The sequence below is a fragment of the Hyperolius riggenbachi genome, chromosome 4 (assembly GCF_040937935.1).
Source record: "Hyperolius riggenbachi isolate aHypRig1 chromosome 4, aHypRig1.pri, whole genome shotgun sequence".
In the NCBI taxonomy this organism is placed as follows: Eukaryota; Metazoa; Chordata; class Amphibia; order Anura; family Hyperoliidae; genus Hyperolius; species Hyperolius riggenbachi.
This window is the reverse complement of record NC_090649.1, coordinates 325,436,041-325,453,638: the sequence shown is the minus strand read 5'-3', so window position 1 is coordinate 325,453,638 and position 17,598 is coordinate 325,436,041. Positions and strand designations below refer to the sequence as shown.

The 17,598-nt window shown below is 45.1% G+C and overlaps 1 long non-coding RNA gene across 1 annotated transcript in view; it reads right to left on the bottom strand.

The window, feature by feature from the left end:
• LOC137570809 (uncharacterized) overlaps nt 1-17,598 on the bottom strand; it is a 100,605-nt gene that overhangs the window by 69,015 nt on the left and 13,992 nt on the right. The window lies entirely within an intron of this gene.

The following is a 17,598-nucleotide window of genomic DNA, read 5'->3' as shown; positions in this document are numbered from 1 at the left end:
AACACATTATACTACTTCTCCTGAGTACGGCGATACCACATGTGTGGCACTTTTTTGCACCCTAACTGCGCTAAAGGGCCCAAAGTCCAATGAGTACCTTTAGAATTTCACAGGTCATTTTGAGAAATTTCGTTTCAAGACTACTCCTCACGGTTTAGGGCCCCTAAAATGCCAGGGAAGTATAGGAACCCCACAAATGACCCCATTTTAGAAAGAAGACACCCCAAGGTATTCCGTTAGGAGTATAGTGAGTTCATAGAAGATTTTATTTTTTTGTCAAAAGTTAGCGGAAATTGATTTTAATTGTGTTTTTTCACAAAGTGTCATTTTCCGCTAACTTTTGACAAAAAATAAAATCTTCTATGAACTCACCATACTCCTAACGGAATACCTTGGGGTGTCTTCTTTCTAAAATGGGGTCATTTGTGGGGTTCCTATACTGCCCTGGCATTTTAGGGGCCCTAAACCGTGAGGAGTAGTCTTGAAACGAAATTTCTCAAAATGACCTGTGAAATTCTAAAGGTACTCATTGGACTTTGGGCCCTTTAGCGCAGTTAGGGTGCAAAAAAGTGCCACACATGTGGTATCGCCGTACTCGGGAGAAGTAGTACAATGTGTTTTGGGGTGTATTTTTACACATACCCATGCTGGGTGGGAGAAATACCTCTGTAATTGGACAATTGTGTGTAAAAAAATCAAAAGATTGTCATTTACAGAGGTATTTCTCCCACCCAGCATGGGTATGTGTAAAAATACACCCCAAAACACATTATACTACTTCTCCCGAGTACGGCGATACCACATGTGTGGCACTTTTTTGCACCCTAACTGCACTAAGGGGCCCAAAGTCCAATGAGTACCTTTAGGATTTCACAGGTCATTTTTGTTTCAAGACTACTCCTCACGGTTTAGGGCCCCTAAAATGCCAGGGCAGTATAGGAACCCCACTAATGACCCCATTTTAGAAAGAAGACACCCCAAGGTATTCCGTTAGGAGTATGGTGAGTTCATAGAAGTTTTTATTTTTTTGTCACAAGTTAGCGGAAATTGATTTTAATAGTTTTTTTTCACAAAGTGTCATTTTCCGCTAACTTGTGACAAAAAATAAAATCTTCTATGAACTCACCATACTCCGTACGGAATACCTTTGGGTGTCTTCTTTCTAGAATGGGGTCATTTGTGGGGTTCCTATACTGCCCTGGCATTTTAGGGGCCCTAAACCGTGAGGAGTAGTCTTGAAACCAAATGTCGCAAAATGACCTGTGAAATCCTAAAGGTACTCATTGGACTTTGGGCCCCTTAGCGTACTTAGGGTGTAAAAAAGTGTCACACATGTGGTACCGCCGTACTCAGGAGAAGTAGTATAATGCGTTTTGGGGTGTATTTTTACACATACCCATGCTAAGTGGGAGAAATATCTCTGTAAATGACAATTGTTTGATTTTTTTACACACAATTGTCCATTTACATAGAAATTTCTCCCATCCAGCATGGGTATGTGTAAAAATACACCCCAAAACACATTATACTACTTTTCCTGAGAACAGCGGTACCACATGTGTGACAATTTTTTGCAGCCTAGGTGCGCTAAGGGGCCCAACGTCCTATTCACAGGTCATTTTGAAGCATTTGTTTTCTAGACTACTCCTCGCGGTTTAGGGCCCCTAAAATGCCAGGGCAGTATAGGAACCCCACAAGTGACCCCATTTTAGAAAGAAGACACCCCAAGGTATTCCGTTAGGTGTATGGCGAGTTCATAGAAGATTTTATTTTTTGTCACAAGTTAGTGAAAAATGACACTTTGTGAAAAAAAACCAATAAAAATTAATTTCCGCTAACTTTTGACAAAAAATAAAATCTTCTATGAACTCGTCATACACCTAACAGAATACCTTGGGGTGTCTTTTTTTCTAAAATGGGGTCACTTGTGGGGTTCCTATACCGCCCTGGCATTTTACAGGCCCAAAACCATGAGTAGTCTGGAAACCAAATGTCTCAAAATGACTGTTCAGGGGTATAAGCATCTGCAAATTTTGATGACAGGTGGTCTATGAGGGGGCGAATTTTGTGGAACCGGTCATAAGCAGGGTGGCTTTTTAGATGACAGGTTGTATTGGGCCTGATCTGATGGATAGGAGTGCTAGGGGGGTGACAGGAGGTGATTGATGGGTGTCTCAGGGGGTGGTTAGAGGGGAAAATAGATGCAATCAATGCACTGGGGAGGTGATCGGAAGGGGGTCTGAGGGGGATCTGAGGGATTGGCCGAGTGATCAGGAGCACACACGGGGCAAATTGGGGCCTGATCTGATGGGTAGGTGTGCTAGGGGGTGACAGGAGGTGATTGATGGGTGTCTCAAGGTGTGATTAGAGGGGGGAATAGATGCAAGCAATGCACTGGCGAGGTGATCAGGGCTGGGGTCTGAGGGCATTCTGAGGGTGTGGGCGGGTGATTGAGTGCCCTAGGGGCAGATAGGGGTCTAATCTGATAGGTAGCAGTGACAGGGGGTGATTGATGGGTAATTAGTGGGTGTTTAGGGTAGAGAATAGATGGAAACACTGCGCTTGGGTGGTGATCTGATGTCGGATCTGCGGGCGATCTATTGGTGTGGGTGGGTGATCAGTTTGCCCGCAAGGGGCAGGTTAGGGGCTGATTGATGGGTGGCAGTGACAGCGGGTGATTGATGGGTGGAAGTGACAGGGGGTGATTGATGGGTGGCAGTGACAGGGGGTGATTGATGGGTGATTGATAGGTGATTGACAGGTAATCAGTGGGTTATTACAGGGGAGAACAGATGTAAATATTGCACTGGCGAATTGATAAGGGGGGGTCTGAGGGCAATCTGAGCGTGTAGGCGGGCGATTGGGTGCCCGCAAGGGGCAGATTAGGGTCTGATCTGATGGGTAACAGTGACAGGTGGTGATAGGGGGTGATTGATGGGTAATTAGTGGGTGTTTAGAGGAGAGAATAGATGTAAACGCTGCGCTTGGGTGGTGATCTGATGTCGGATCTGCGGGCGATCTATTGGTGTGGGTGGGTGATCAGATTGCCCGCAAGGGGCAGGTTAGGGGCTGATTGTTGGGTGGCAGTGACGGGGTGATTGATGGGTGATAGGTGATTGGCAGGTGATTGACAGGTGATCAGTGGGTTATTACAGGGAAGGACAGATGTAATTAATGCACTGGCGAATTGATAAGGGGGGGGGGTCTGAGGGCAATCTGAGCGTGTGGGCGGGTGATTGGGTGCCCGCAAGGGGCAGATTAGGGTCTGATCTGATAGGTTACAGTGACAGGTGGTGATAGGGGGTGATTGATGGGTGATTGATGGGTAATTAGTGGGTGTTTAGAGAAGATAACAGATGTAAACAATACATTTGGGAGGTAATCTGACGGCGGGTTTGCGGGCGATCTAATGGTGTGGGTGGGTGATCAGATTGCCCGCAAGGGGCAGGTTAGGGGCTGATTGATGGGTGGCAGTGACAGGGGGTGACAGGGGGTGATTGATGGGTGATAGGTGATTGGCAGGTGATTGACAGGTGATCAGTGGGTTATTACAGGGAAGAACAGATGTAATTAATGCACTGGTGAATTGATAAGGGGGGGTCAGAGGGCAATCTGAGCGTGTGGGCGGGTGATTGGGTGCCCGCAAGGGGCAGATTAGGGTCTGATCTGATAGGTAAAAGTGACAGGTGGTGATAGGGGGTGATTGATGGGTGATTGATGGGTAATTAGTGTGTGTTTAGAGGAGAGAATAGATGTAAACAATGGATTTGGGAGGTGATCTGATGTCGGATCTGCGGGCGATCTATTGGTGTGGGGGGGTGATCAGATTGCCCGCAAGGGGCAGGTTAGGGGCTGGCTGATGGGTGGCAGTGACAGGGGGTGATTGATGGGTGATTGACGGGTGATTGACAGGTGATTGACAGATGATTGACAGGTGATCAGGGGGATAGATGCATACAGTAAACAGGGGGGGTGGTCTGGGGGGGGGGGGGGTCTGGGGAGAATCTGAGGGGTGGGGGGTGATCAGGAGGGGGCAGGGAGCAGGGTGGGGGATAAAAAAAAAATAGCGTTGACAGATAGTGACAGGGAGTGATTGATGGGTGATTAGGGGGGTGATTGGGTGCAAACAGGGGTCTGGGGGGTGGGCAGGGGGGGGGGTCTGATGGGTGCTGTGGGCGATCTGGGGCAGGGGGGGGGGGGGAAATCAGTGTGCTTGGTGCAGACTAGGGTGGCTGCAGCCTGCCCTGGTGGTCCCTCGGACACTGGGACCACCAGGGCAGGAGGCAGCCTGTATAATACACTTTGTAAACATTACAAAGTGTATTATACACTTTGTATGCGGCGATCGCGGGGTTAACATCCCGCCGGCGCTTCCGTATGGCCGGCGGGATGTTACGGCGGGTGAGCGGCGCCAGGCGGAGGCGGAGGATCGCGTCACTGATGACGCGATCGCTCCGCCCATGCCCCTACAAGGACCGCCGCCAATTGTCAATACGGCGGTCCTTGCGGGGTGCACTTCCCGGCCGCCAATTGTACATACGGCGGTCGGGAAGTGGTTAAGGTCACCCCCACACCCTGTGGCCTGATTAATATAACCATGCATCATTTGTTTTAAATTCACATATAAAATAAGGAAATGGTGCTTTCCTTAATGCAGAACGTGCAATGATAGCTTCACAGCATGGTCAGCACTGGAGAGCTCCTGAGTAGAGATGGCAATGCTTAACCACTTGCCGACCGCCCACAGCCCATGGGCGGCGGCAAAGTGGATGCCTTAAGGACCGCAATACGCCTTAGGGCGTTGCGTCCTTTTCCTATGCCGGGGGAGCGATCGCGTCATTGATGACGCGCGCTTCCCCCGGCAACTGGCTCCGCCCACCCACCGTAACATCCCGCCGGCCATACGGAAGCGCCGGCGGGATGTTAACCCCGCGATCGCCGCTACAAAGTGTATAATACACTTTGTAATGTATACAAAGTGTATTATACAGGCTGCCTCCTGCCCTGGTGGTCCCAGTGTCGGAGGGACCACCAGGGCAGGCTGCAGCCACCCTAGTCTGCACCCAAACACACTGATCTGCCCCCCCCCCGCCCACTGATCGCCCACAGCACCCCTCAGACCCCCCCAGACCCCTGTTTGCACCCAATCACCCCCCTAATAACCCATCAATCACTCCCTGTCACTATCTATCAACGCTATTTTTTTTTTATCTCCCCCCTGCCCCCTGCCCCCTCCTGATCACCCCCCCACCCCTCAGATTCTCCCCAGGACCCCCCCCAGACCCCCCCCCCTGTGTACTGTATGCATCTATCCCCCCTGATAACCTGTCAATCACCTGTCAATCACCCATCAATCACCCGTCAATCACCCATCAATCACCCCTGTCACTGCCACCCAACAATCAGCCCCTAACCTGCCCCTTGCGGGCAATCTGATCACCCACCCACACCAATAGATCGCCCGCAGATCCGACATCAGATCACCTCCCAAATCCATTGTTTACATCTATTCTCTCCTCTAAACACCCACTAATTACCCATCAATCACCCATCAATCACCCCCTATCACCACCTGTCACTTTTACCTATCAGATCAGACCCTAATCTGCCCCTTGCGGGCACCCAATCACCCGCCAACACGCTCAGATTGCCCTCTGACCCCCCCTTATCAATTCGCCAGTGCATTAATTACATCTGTTCTTCCCTGTAATAACCCACTGATCACCTGTCAATCACCTGCCAATCACTTATCACCCATCAATCACCCCCTGTCACCCCCTGTCACTGCCACCCATCAATCAGCCCCTAACCTGCCCCTTGCGGGCAATCTGATCACCCACCCACACCAATAGATCGCCCGCAGATCCGACATCAGATCGCCTCCCAAATCCATTGTTTACATCTATTCTCTCCTCTAAACACCCACTAATTACCCATCAATCACCCCCTATCACCACCTGTCACTGTTACCTATCAGATCAGACCCTAATCTGCCCCTTGCGGGCACCCAATCACCCGCCCACACGCTCAGATTGCCCTCAGACCCCCCCTCCCCCCCTTATCAATTCGCCAGTGCATTAATTACATCTGGTCTTCCCTGTAATAATCCACTGATCACCTGTCAATCACCTGCCAATCACCTATCACCCATCAATCACCCCCTGTCACCCCCTGTCACTGCCACCCATCAATCAGCCCCTAACCTGCCCCTTGCGGGCAATTTGATCACCCACCCACACCAATAGATCGCCCGCAGATCCGACATCAGATCACCTCCCAAATCCATTGTTTACATCTATTCTCTCCTCTAAACACCCACTAATTACCCATCAATCACCCCCTATCACCACCTGTCACTTTTACCTATCAGATCAGACCCTAATCTGCCCCTTGCGGGCACCCAATCACCCGCCAACACGCTCAGATTGCCCTCTGACCCCCCCTTATCAATTTGCCAGTGCATTAATTACATCTGTTCTTCCCTGTAATAACCCACTGATCACCTGTCAATCACCTGCCAATCACCTATCACCCATCAATCACCCCCTGTCACCCCCTGTCACTGCCACCCATCAATCAGCCCCTAACCTGCCCCTTGCGGGCAATTTGATCACCCACCCACACCAATAGATCGCCCGCAGATCCGACATCAGATCACCTCCCAAATCCATTGTTTACATCTATTCTCTCCTCTAAACACCCACTAATTACCCATCAATCACCCCCTATCACCACCTGTCACTTTTACCTATCAGATCAGACCCTAATCTGCCCCTTGCGGGCACCCAATCACCCGCCAACACGCTCAGATTGCCCTCTGACCCCCCCTTATCAATTCGCCAGTGCATTAATTACATCTGTTCTTCCCTGTAATAACCCACTGATCACCTGTCAATCACCTGCCAATCACCTATCACCCATCAATCACCCCCTGTCACCCCCTGTCACTGCCACCCATCAATCAGCCCCTAACCTGCCCCTTGCGGGCAATCTGATCACCCACCCACACCATCCGATCGCCTGCAGACCCGCAGTCAGATCACCTCCCAAGTGCATTGCATCTGTTCTCTCCTCTAAACACCCACTAATTACCCATCAATCACCCCCTGTCACTGCTACCCATCAGATTAGACCCCCATCTGCCCCTAGGGCACCCAATCACCCGCCCACACCCTCAGACCCCAGCCCTGATCACCTCGCCATTGCATTACTTGCATCTATTCCCCCCACTAATCACACCTTGAGACACCCATCAATCACCTCCTGTCACTACCTGTCACCCCCTAGCACACCTACCCATCAGATCAGGCCCTAATTTGCCCCGTGTGGGCTCCTGATCACTCGGCCAAACCCTCAGATCCCCCTCAGACCCCCTTCCGATCACCTCCCCAGTGCATTGAGTGCATCTATTTTCCCCTCTAATCACCCCCTGAGACACCCATCAATCACCTCCTGTCACCCCCCTAGCACTCCTATCCATCAGATCAGGCCCAATACAACCTGTCATCTAAAAGGCCACCCTGCTTATGACCGGTTCCACAAAATTCGGCCCCTCATAGACCACCTGTCATCAAAATTTGCAGATGCTTATACCCCTGAACAGTCATTTTGAGACATTTGGTTTCCAGACTACTCACGGTTTTGGGCCCGTAAAATGCCAGGGCGGTATAGGAACCAGACAAGTGACCCCATTTTAGAAAAAAGACACCCCAAGGTATTCTGTTAGGTGTATGATGAGTTCATAGAAGATTTTATTTTTTGTCAAAAGTTAGCGGAAATTGATTTTTATTGGGTTTTTTTCACAAAGTGTCATTTTTCACTAACTTGTGACTAAAAATAAAATCTTCGATGACCTCGCCATACACCTAATGGAATACCTTGGGGTGTCTTCTTTCTAAAATGGGGTCACTTGTGGGGTTCCTATACTGCCCTGGCATTTTAGGGGCCCTAAACCGTGAGGAGTAGTCTAGAAAACAAATGCCTCAAAATGACCTGTGAATAGGACGTTGGGCCCCTTAGCGCAAAAAAAGTGTCACACATGTGGTATCGCCGTACTCAGGAGAAGTAGTATAATGTGTTTTGGGGTGTATTTTTACACATACCCATGCTGGGTGGGAGAAATCTCTCTGTAAATGGACAATTGTGTGTAAAAAAAAATCAAACAATTGTCATGTACAGAGATATTTCTACCACCCAGCATGGGTATGTGTAAAAATACACCACAAAACACATTATACTACTTCTCCTGAGTACGGCGGTACCACATGTGTGGCACTTTTTTACACCCTAAGTGCGCTAAGGGGCCCAAAGTCCAATGAGTACCTTTAGGATTTCACAGGTCATTTTGCGACATTTAGTTTCAAGACTACTCCTCGCGGTTTAGGGCCCCTAAAATGCCAGGGCAGTATAGGAACCCCACAAATGACCCCATTCTAGAAAGGAGACACCCAAAGGTATTCCGTTAGGAGTATGGTGAGTTCATAGAAGATTTTATTTTTTGTCACAAGTTAGCGGAATATGACACTTTGTGAAGAAAAACAATTCAAATCAATTTCCGCTAACTTGTGGCAAAAAATAAAATCTTCTATGTATTGTACTACTTCTCCCGAGTACGGCGATACCACATGTGTGGCACTTTTTTGCACCCTAACTGCGCTAAAGGGCCCAAAGTCCAATGAGTACCTTTAGGATTTCACAGGTCATTTTGAGAAATTTCGTTTCAAGACTCCTCCTCACGGTTTAGGGCCCCTTAAATGCCAGGGCAGTATAGGAACCCCACAAATGACCCCATTTTAGAAAGAAGACACCCCAAGGTATTCCGTTAGTAGTATGGCGAGTTCATAGAAGATTTTATTTTTTGTCACAAGTTAGCGGAAATTGATTTTAATTGTGTTTTTTCACAAAGTGTCATTTTCCGCTAACTTTTGACAAAAAATAAAATCTTCTATGAACTCACCATACTCCTAACGGAATACCTTGGGGTGTCTTCTTTCTAAAATGGGGTCATTTGTGGGGTTCCTATACTGCCCTGGCATTTTAGGGGCCCTAAACTGTGAGGAGTAGTCTTGAAACGAAATTTCTCAAAATGACCTGTGAAATCCTAAAGGTACTCATTGGACTTTGGGCCCTTTAGCGCAGTTAGGGTGCAAAAAAGTGCCACACATATGGTATCGCCGTACTCAGGAGAAGTAGTATAATGTGTTTTGTGGTGTATTTTTACACATACGCATGCTGAGTGGGAGAAAGATCTCTGTAAATGGACAATTGTGTGTAAAAAAAATTAACAAATTGTCATTTACAGAGATATTTCTCCCACCCAGCATGGGTATGTGTAAAAATACACCCCAAAACACATTATACTACTTCTCCTGAGTACGGCAATACCACATGTGTGGCACTTTTTTGCAACCTAACTGCGCTAAGGGGTCCAAAGTCCAATGAGCACCTTTAGGTTTTACAGGGGTGCTTACAATTTAGCACCCCCCAAAATGTCAGGACAGTAAACACACCCCACAAATGACCCCATTTTGGAAAGTAGACCCTTCAAGGTATTCAGAGAGGGGCATGGTGAGTCCGTGGCAGATTTCATTTTTTTTTGTCGCAAGTTAGAAGAAATGGAAACTTTTTTTTTTTTTTCTCACAAAGTGTCATTTTCCGCTTACTTGTGACAAAAAATAATATCTTCTATGAACTCACTATGCCTCTCAGTGAATACTTTGGGATGTCTTCTTTCCAAAATGGGGTCATTTGGGGGGTATTTATACTATCCTGGAATTCTAGCCCCTCATGAAACATGACAGGGGGTCAGAAAAGTCAGAGATGCTTGAAAATGGGAAAATTCACTTTTTGCACCATAGTTTGTAAACGCTATAACTTTTACCCAAACCAATAAATATACACTGAATGGGTTTTTTTAAATCAAAAACATGTTTGTCCACATTTTTCGCGCTGCATGTATACAGAAATTTTACTTTATTTGAAAAATGTCAGCACAGAAAGTTAAAAAAATCATTTTTTTGCCAAAATTCATGTCTTTTTTGATGAATATAATAAAAAGTAAAAATCGCAGGAGCAATCAAATAGCACCAAAAGAAAGCTTTATTAGTGACAAGAAAAGGAGCCAAAATTCATTTAGGTGGTAGGTTGTATGAGCGAGCAATAAACCGTGAAAGCTGCAGTGGTCTGAATGGAAAAAAAGTGGCCGGTCCTTAAGGGGTAGAAAGCCCTAGGTCCTCAAGTGGTTAAAGGAAAACTTAAGTCAGGAAAAAAAAAATGACATTTACTTACCCGGGGCATCCCTCAGCCCCCCGAAGCTGTATGGTGCCCTTGCAGCCCCGCTCCGATCGTCCTGTCCCCGCCGGCGGCTACTTCCGGGTTCGGCGACAGCCGCCGACAGGCTGGGAACGCGGCTGATTTTCCGCGTTCCCAGCCGCTTTATCACCCTCTATGCTGCTATAGCGTATACAGTATATATACGCTATAGCAGCATAGAGGGGTGATATAGTGGCTGAGAACGCGGAAAATCAGCCTGTCGGCGGCTGTCGCCGAACCCGGAAGTAGCCGCCGGCGGGGACAGGACGATCGGAGCGGGGCTGCGAGGGCACCATACAGCTTCGGGGGGCTAAGGGATGCCCCGGGTGAGTAAATGTCATTTTTTTTTCCTGACTTAAGTTTTCCTTTAAGGGAACTCATGGAGAAGCATGTGATCAGTTTGATCAGCTGATAGATTTGTAAGGTTCTGATTTGCTGTGATGACTTCCTTGTTTAGCGCATGAGCATGACCAGCAAATTAGAGCCTTACAAATGTATCCTCTGATCAAACTGATCACATACTTCTACATGAGTTTTCCTAAGCATTGCCATCCCTTCACTTGAGGCATGGTTAATGAGGTGATACGCTTAGCTGGCACCATTACATAATGACCAATGTGAGTGTATTACTGCAACGACCTGCATGACGCATAAATCTAAAGTTTAATTAATCAAGAATACAGCAATGTAATGTAATGTTCCGATGTTCAGGGTATCCTTTGCTTTTAAAAATTCCAACAACCCCCCACCCCCATTCTGCCTCTGTTAGTTTGGTGAAGTATTAAATGTAGTGATAACTAGTATGTAAAATTACATGACTGAATATTTGTTTACATGATTCGGATTCTGCTTATTTTTTCAAATACCCATTTAAGTAAATATTTCTAACATCCCATGCTGTATTGCTCTTTATGGATTATCTGTAAATGTTACCTGTTTCTATTGTATTTAAAGACTTTGTCATCTCTGTCAAGGCTTTGCACTAAAAGAGATTACAGTAAACCTGTCTGGAAATTGTGCTGTGAGCACTGGTGGGGAAAAAAGTTCAATAATTGTTAGCAGCAAATGGGTTCAGGCTAAGTAGTTGAAGGAGCACACAGAACAAAGTACCTGTGAGTTCTTAACATATATTGTTCAGTACAAGCTTTTAATCAGCTGACTGTCAGTGCATGTTGGCCCCAGCTTCAATCTGCAAGAGCAGACAAGCTTAAATGTTACATTTGTAGAAGGCTTGGAAATCAGTCAAGATCGATATGGAGGTTGCTATTTGGAAGTGATATTTAGTTTGAATTGTGCATATTTAGCCCCCTAGGTCCTCTACAAATGGTACACGTACCCCAGGGTGGTACTTGCATTGAGCTCAGGGACTACTTCTTGAGTGTGTGTGTGTGTGTGTGTGTGTGTGTGTGTGTGTGTGTGTGTGTGTGTGTGTGTGTCACATGAGAAACCGGCTGGTGTGTCTATCACAAGTGTGTGTATACAGGTATTATTATTATTTGGTATTTATATAGCACCAACCTCTTCTGTAGTGCTGTACAGAGTATACATTGTCTTGTCACTTAACTTTAACTGTCCCTGAGAGGGGCTCACAATCTAATCCCTGCCATAGTCCTATGTGTAAGTATGTATCAAGCATGTATGTATAGTAGTCCTGGACCAATATAGAGGGAAGGCCATTAACTTATCTGTATGTTTTTGGGATGTGGGGGAAAACTGGAGTGCCCAGAAGAAGCCCACACAGACACGAGGAGAACATACAAACTCAGTGCAGATAGTGCCCTGGCTGGGATACGAACCAGGGACCCAGTGCTGCAAGGCTAAAGCACTGACCACTAAGCCACTGTAGGCACCATAGACACTAAGCAGGCTTTCTCAAACAGGGTTCCCTGTTCCTTGAGGACTCTGCAGGGGTTCCTTGGCATTTTACCCCATCGTGGGGGAAGTATAATCGAGCACACTATAATAGGTGGTACTGTAACAAGAAGCACTAAATTGGGGGGTCAGGAGACAGTATAATGAGTGGCAGTGTAATAGGGGATAGTGAAATTAGCAGCCTAACCTACTTAAAAACCATGCCTCATGAAAAATAAATGTAGGGGTTCCTCGAGACCAAAAAATTGTTTTCAGGGGTTCCTTGAGATCCAAAAGTTATTTACAGGGTTCCTGCAAAGTAAAAAGGTTGAGAAAGGCTGCACTAGACAGTTGGTCCCCATGCACCTCTTACTTAAAGGACCACTATCGTGAAACATTGTAACATTTAAAATACATGTAAACATATACAAATAAGAAGTATGTTTCTTCCAGAGTAAAATGAGCCATAAATTACTTTTCTCCTATGTTGCTGTCACTTACAATAGGTAGGAGCAGTCTGACATTACCGACAGGTTTTGGACAAGCCTATCTCCTCATAGGGGATTCTCAGGGCTTTGTTTTTGTTTGAGCGATTAGTAAATGGCAGTTGCTCTGTCCAACTGCCAAAAAAACAGTGCAACGAACAGGGAGGCTGGCCAGCATCATTATGTAAATCCTTTTCAGGGAATCTCTTTAGAAAGAATAAAAACTTTGCTGAAAATCCCCCATGTGGATATGGGTTAGTCCAAAACCTGTCGGTTCTGTCAGAATTCTACTTCCTACTGCAAGTGACCATAACATAAGAGAAAAGTAATTTTTTGGCTCATTTTACTCTGGAACAAATGTACTTCTTATTTGTATTTGTTTACATGTATTTTAAATTTTACGATTTTTGCAATAGTGGTCCTTTAAACCCTGCTGTGTGTGTCCTCCCTGGCTTTATTGGAACCTGTGTTGCTGCTGTATGAGAGCATTAAAGGGAACCTGAGGCGAGTAAAATTATTTAAAATAAACACACGATGTACCTGCAAATGAATATTGCATACTAACCTCACTGTCAGTTCCTCTCAGAAGCTCACCATTTTCTTCTTCCAGTGATCCCTTCCAGCTCTGACAATATTTTGTCAGAACTGAAATATACCAGTTGCTGTCAGTTATATATCAGCAGCTGTCAGTTTCAACTGAATGTGCAAGGTAATGTCCATGTTTCTCTATGGCTCAAGTGAGTGATATTACAGTTTTAACAGTGTGCTGACCAGGAAGCTGTTATGGGGTAATGGCCATTTTCAAAATGGAGGATGGAGAATACAATTGATCACAGTGGACAAACGGGACGCAGGAGAGGAGAAAGAGATTGAGAAGTAGACTACACAGGAGGTAAGTATGATCTGTGTATGGTTATTTTGACTTTTTATTTTCAGTTCAGGTTCTCTTTAACCATGTGACCCTTGTGGGAAAAGTCTGATTGGATGTCCTCTCCCACATGACTTCAGGGTGAAGGGTCAAAGAATGGCTCCATCGGAAAGTATAGAGTGGTAAAGAATAGCCTCTATAGTTCGCTTTTACCCATGAATGGCGAGCAATGACCGTTCGCTGGGAACTGTATCCATCCCTAATGTCCAGCATGTACCAGTGAGTCACTGTGCATTCACACATAGTGATATTATTGTACAACATGTAGAAAGGGTGTGAGTGAGGCTAGAGTGAAACTGCAATTTCAGTTGGCCCTCTGAGGCCAGGAGGAGGAGCCATAAAAACAAAAAGCATGATTTTTAACTGATAAACAAAAGTATTTTTGTGAATTGAACATGCATAATAATTCCCGCTTAATAAACAGGTTGCAGGTTTACTTTGACTGCAAACATTTGGTTATCTTAATGCAGCAGTTCTGTTTTTCCTTAAACATTATTAGATTTTGAATGTTTGAAATGGCATTTCCCCATGCTTTATACTGGTAAAGGAGGCCCTGTGTGTTTCCCTGAGCATTTGGAGGCCAATGCATTCGCTGAAAATCTCATCAGGAAGAAAAACACTTTGCTCTGAGCTGCCAGAGTCGTGTTAACAAGGATGTTACCTTTGGGTGCAGTTTATAGATCAGGATGGTAAAGAGAAGCCAGAATAATTTCTTTCTTAATACAGAAAAGTCTGTTTTATGAAGACTGATGTAGATGACTAGAGAATATAGTTCCAAGTGAATTAAAGGTGAAATTTTTATTTTAACTTTTCATTGTAGAAGATTAGGGAATTGAAATTTGTTAGGTAGGAATTTCAAAGCGAATCATGCTATTGAAACCAGTTATCTACTCCAAGATACATTCAGATATCATATAAAATGTATAAGGTTCACATCAGAAAACATTATCAGTCTCTGCTCCAGAATTTCTCCTATAAAACCAAGACTGATTGCATAGTTACAGTTCATTTGTAAGTCTCTGACTGGCTGGCCATGATCACATGATTAGGGAAGGTCTGTAATGTCCATTTCCGATTCCACGGAAATTCCGATTTTTGAAAATTTCCGTTTTTTCAAATGGAAATGCCAATTTTCGATCGAAAATGCAAACATTTCAATTCTGCAGAACACGAATGAGGGATACACATGACATATCACTTCTGCTTTTGTGCAGGCTAAAACATGAAGGACAAGTGACACAATGGCTCATATGCAATTCACTTTTTCTCCTGAGTTATCTCCTAGGACATGATTTTCTTATTCTCTTTAAAATAACGTTTATGCATTTTACATGTAAAAGTACCTAAAATTTGGTAAAAAAAAAAAAAAAAAGTACTATCAAAATTATTTTGAGTCTTTTCTTGTTTGCTGGCGGGTTTAACAGGCAGAAGCAATTTTCCCTTGTCAGTGCTCCTTCCATTCATTTGTCAATAACTTTCTTGCTACTTTTCACAACTAAACAATCTATATCTTGTTTTTTTTTTTTTTTGTTTGTTTGTTTTTTTGCCCCAATTAGGCTTTCTTTAAAGGAATACTGTAGGGGGGGTCAGGGGAAAATGAGTTGAACTTATCCGGGGCTTCTAATGGTCCCCCGCAGACATCCTGTGCCCGTGCAGCCACTCCCCAATGCTCTGACCCCGCCTCTGGTTCACTTCTGGAATTTCAGACTTTAAAGCCTGAAAACCACTGCGCCTGCGTTGCCGTGTCCTCGCGCCCGCTAATGTCACCAGGAGCGTACTGCGCAGTCCCAGTATGGTTTGTGCCTGCGCTGTACGCTCCTGGTGACATCAGCAGGATCGAGGACATGGGAACGCAGGCACAGTGGTTTTCAGACTTTAAAGTCTGAAATTCCAGAAGTGAACCGGAGGCGGGGCCGGAGCATCGGTGAGTGGCTGAGCGGGCACAGGATGTCTGCGGGGGACCATTAGAAGCTCTGGGTAAGTTCAACTCATTTTCCCCCAACCCCCTACAGTATTCCTTTAAGTGGTACATTTTGCTAAGAGTTATTTTATTCTAAATGCATTTTAATGGGAATAGTAAAAAAAAATGGAAAAAAAAATCATTGTTTCTCAGTTTTCAGCCATTATGGTTTTAAAGTAAAACGTTCTACTGTGCTTAAAGTGAATGGGAACCGCATTTTTTAAAAAATGAAGCAAATACTTACCTAAGGAGAGGGAAGGCTCTGGGTCGTATAGAGCCTTCCGTCTCCTCTCTCGGTGCCCTCTATCCTGTGCTGGCTCCCCCCCCTCATTTCTATAGCCCACCGAAAGGGTATTTGGAAGTCTTCGGGAGCTGTCTCCTCCCAGAGACGTGCGGCTTCATACTGCACAGGCGTGAGCGTGCAAGAGAGCGTTCTTGCGCAGGTGCAGTACAGGGCCACCCTTCTTCAGGAGCACTCGGGCTTCCTGAAGACTTCTGAAGGCTCCTTCGGCCGGGTAAAGCAGTATTTGATTAAATTAGTCAAATACTGCTACCGTGCGAGCCAGCACTGGAACAAGGGTTCCAGGAGAGGAGCAGGAAGGCTCTATAGGACCCTGAACCAAGTAAGTATCTGTCTCATTTTTTTAAATGCGGTTCCCATTCACTTTAAAATGCAAGTTTTTATTTGCTCGTGTGTCTCGGTTATTGCAACGTTTAAAATATTTCCCTAGTACAATGTATGGCGTCAATATTTTATTTGGAAATAAAGGTAATTTTTTTTTCAGTTTTGCATCCATCACTAATTGCAAGCCCATATATGCAAAAGGTAATAGTACTATACCCTCAAAACATACATATTAAAAATGTTAGTCCCTAAGGTAGCTATTCTATGTATTAAAAAAAACAGTAATTTTTTAAAATGGGAGTGTGTTTGTGTGTGTGTGTGTGTGTGTGTGTGGGGGGGGGGGGGTTAATCAGTTTTTATTAACCTCTTTAGCGGTAATCCCGAGTTAGTCCTGGGATTGAAATCGACAGCTCAGAGCGATAATCCCGTGCCTGGGTGAGTTATATGCAGGGGCGGCTGCAGATCTCTCTGTGGTATGTTCTTGCTTTTAAGGTCTAAAAGCTTTTAAAAAAAATTGCAAGGCTTTTAGACCCTAAATCTAATCATAATGCTAGGGAGGTTAAATGTGAGGTGATGATCGTAATCAGCAAAATTACAATTTCGCTAAACTTTGCGTAATTTTTTGCAATTACACCTATACGTAATTTACGATTTGCAAACTAAATTGATTGCGTAGTCATTTGTAATTTCGCATAAAAATGTGCGTAATTTTCGTGAAATTTTGTGTAATTTTGTGCTGACTTTGGAGGTTAATAGCAAAGCCCCCATACATGCTATTGACACCAAAATTGCTACCTATGTTAAAGGGAATAGTGGGCGCAAGGGAAAAAATTATTTTCCAAATAGGCCATATAGTTTTTGAGAGAATAGATTTAAAAAATGCAAAGAATTCTTCAAAACCCAAAAGACCTCGGGGGCTTAGCAGTTCCTAACTGTCACATTTATTATTTGGCAGCTCAACTTTCACATATTTACTATGACCTTACAATCAATAGGGGCCGCATATGCAATTTAGTGTATGACACCCCCTCTCTTCGTCGTATGGACCCTCTTTGTATTATTGCCACTGGGGCTAAAAAATCTCCCCACATTAAGCAATTTCCGATAACCTTCTGCCAAACTTTAAAAGTCTGGGATACCGCACATAAATTCCTAGAGCTAGACGCCCCACTGAAACTTACCCCGCTGTGGGAAAATCGAGGCCTTCCTGAACTCCGCAAACTCCCTAACAGTCGGCTGTGGATTGAGCGGGAGATCATATACCTACATCAAGTCTTGGAATCTGGCTCCATTGTCTCTTTTGAACAATTGGCATCCAAATTTCAATTACCAGCATACATGCAATTTTATTATAGGCAGCTCTCACATGCCCTTAAAACCCAATTTCCAACAATACCCCCTTCCCTCTCTGACTCTGGTATTCTAAACATTGTAACAG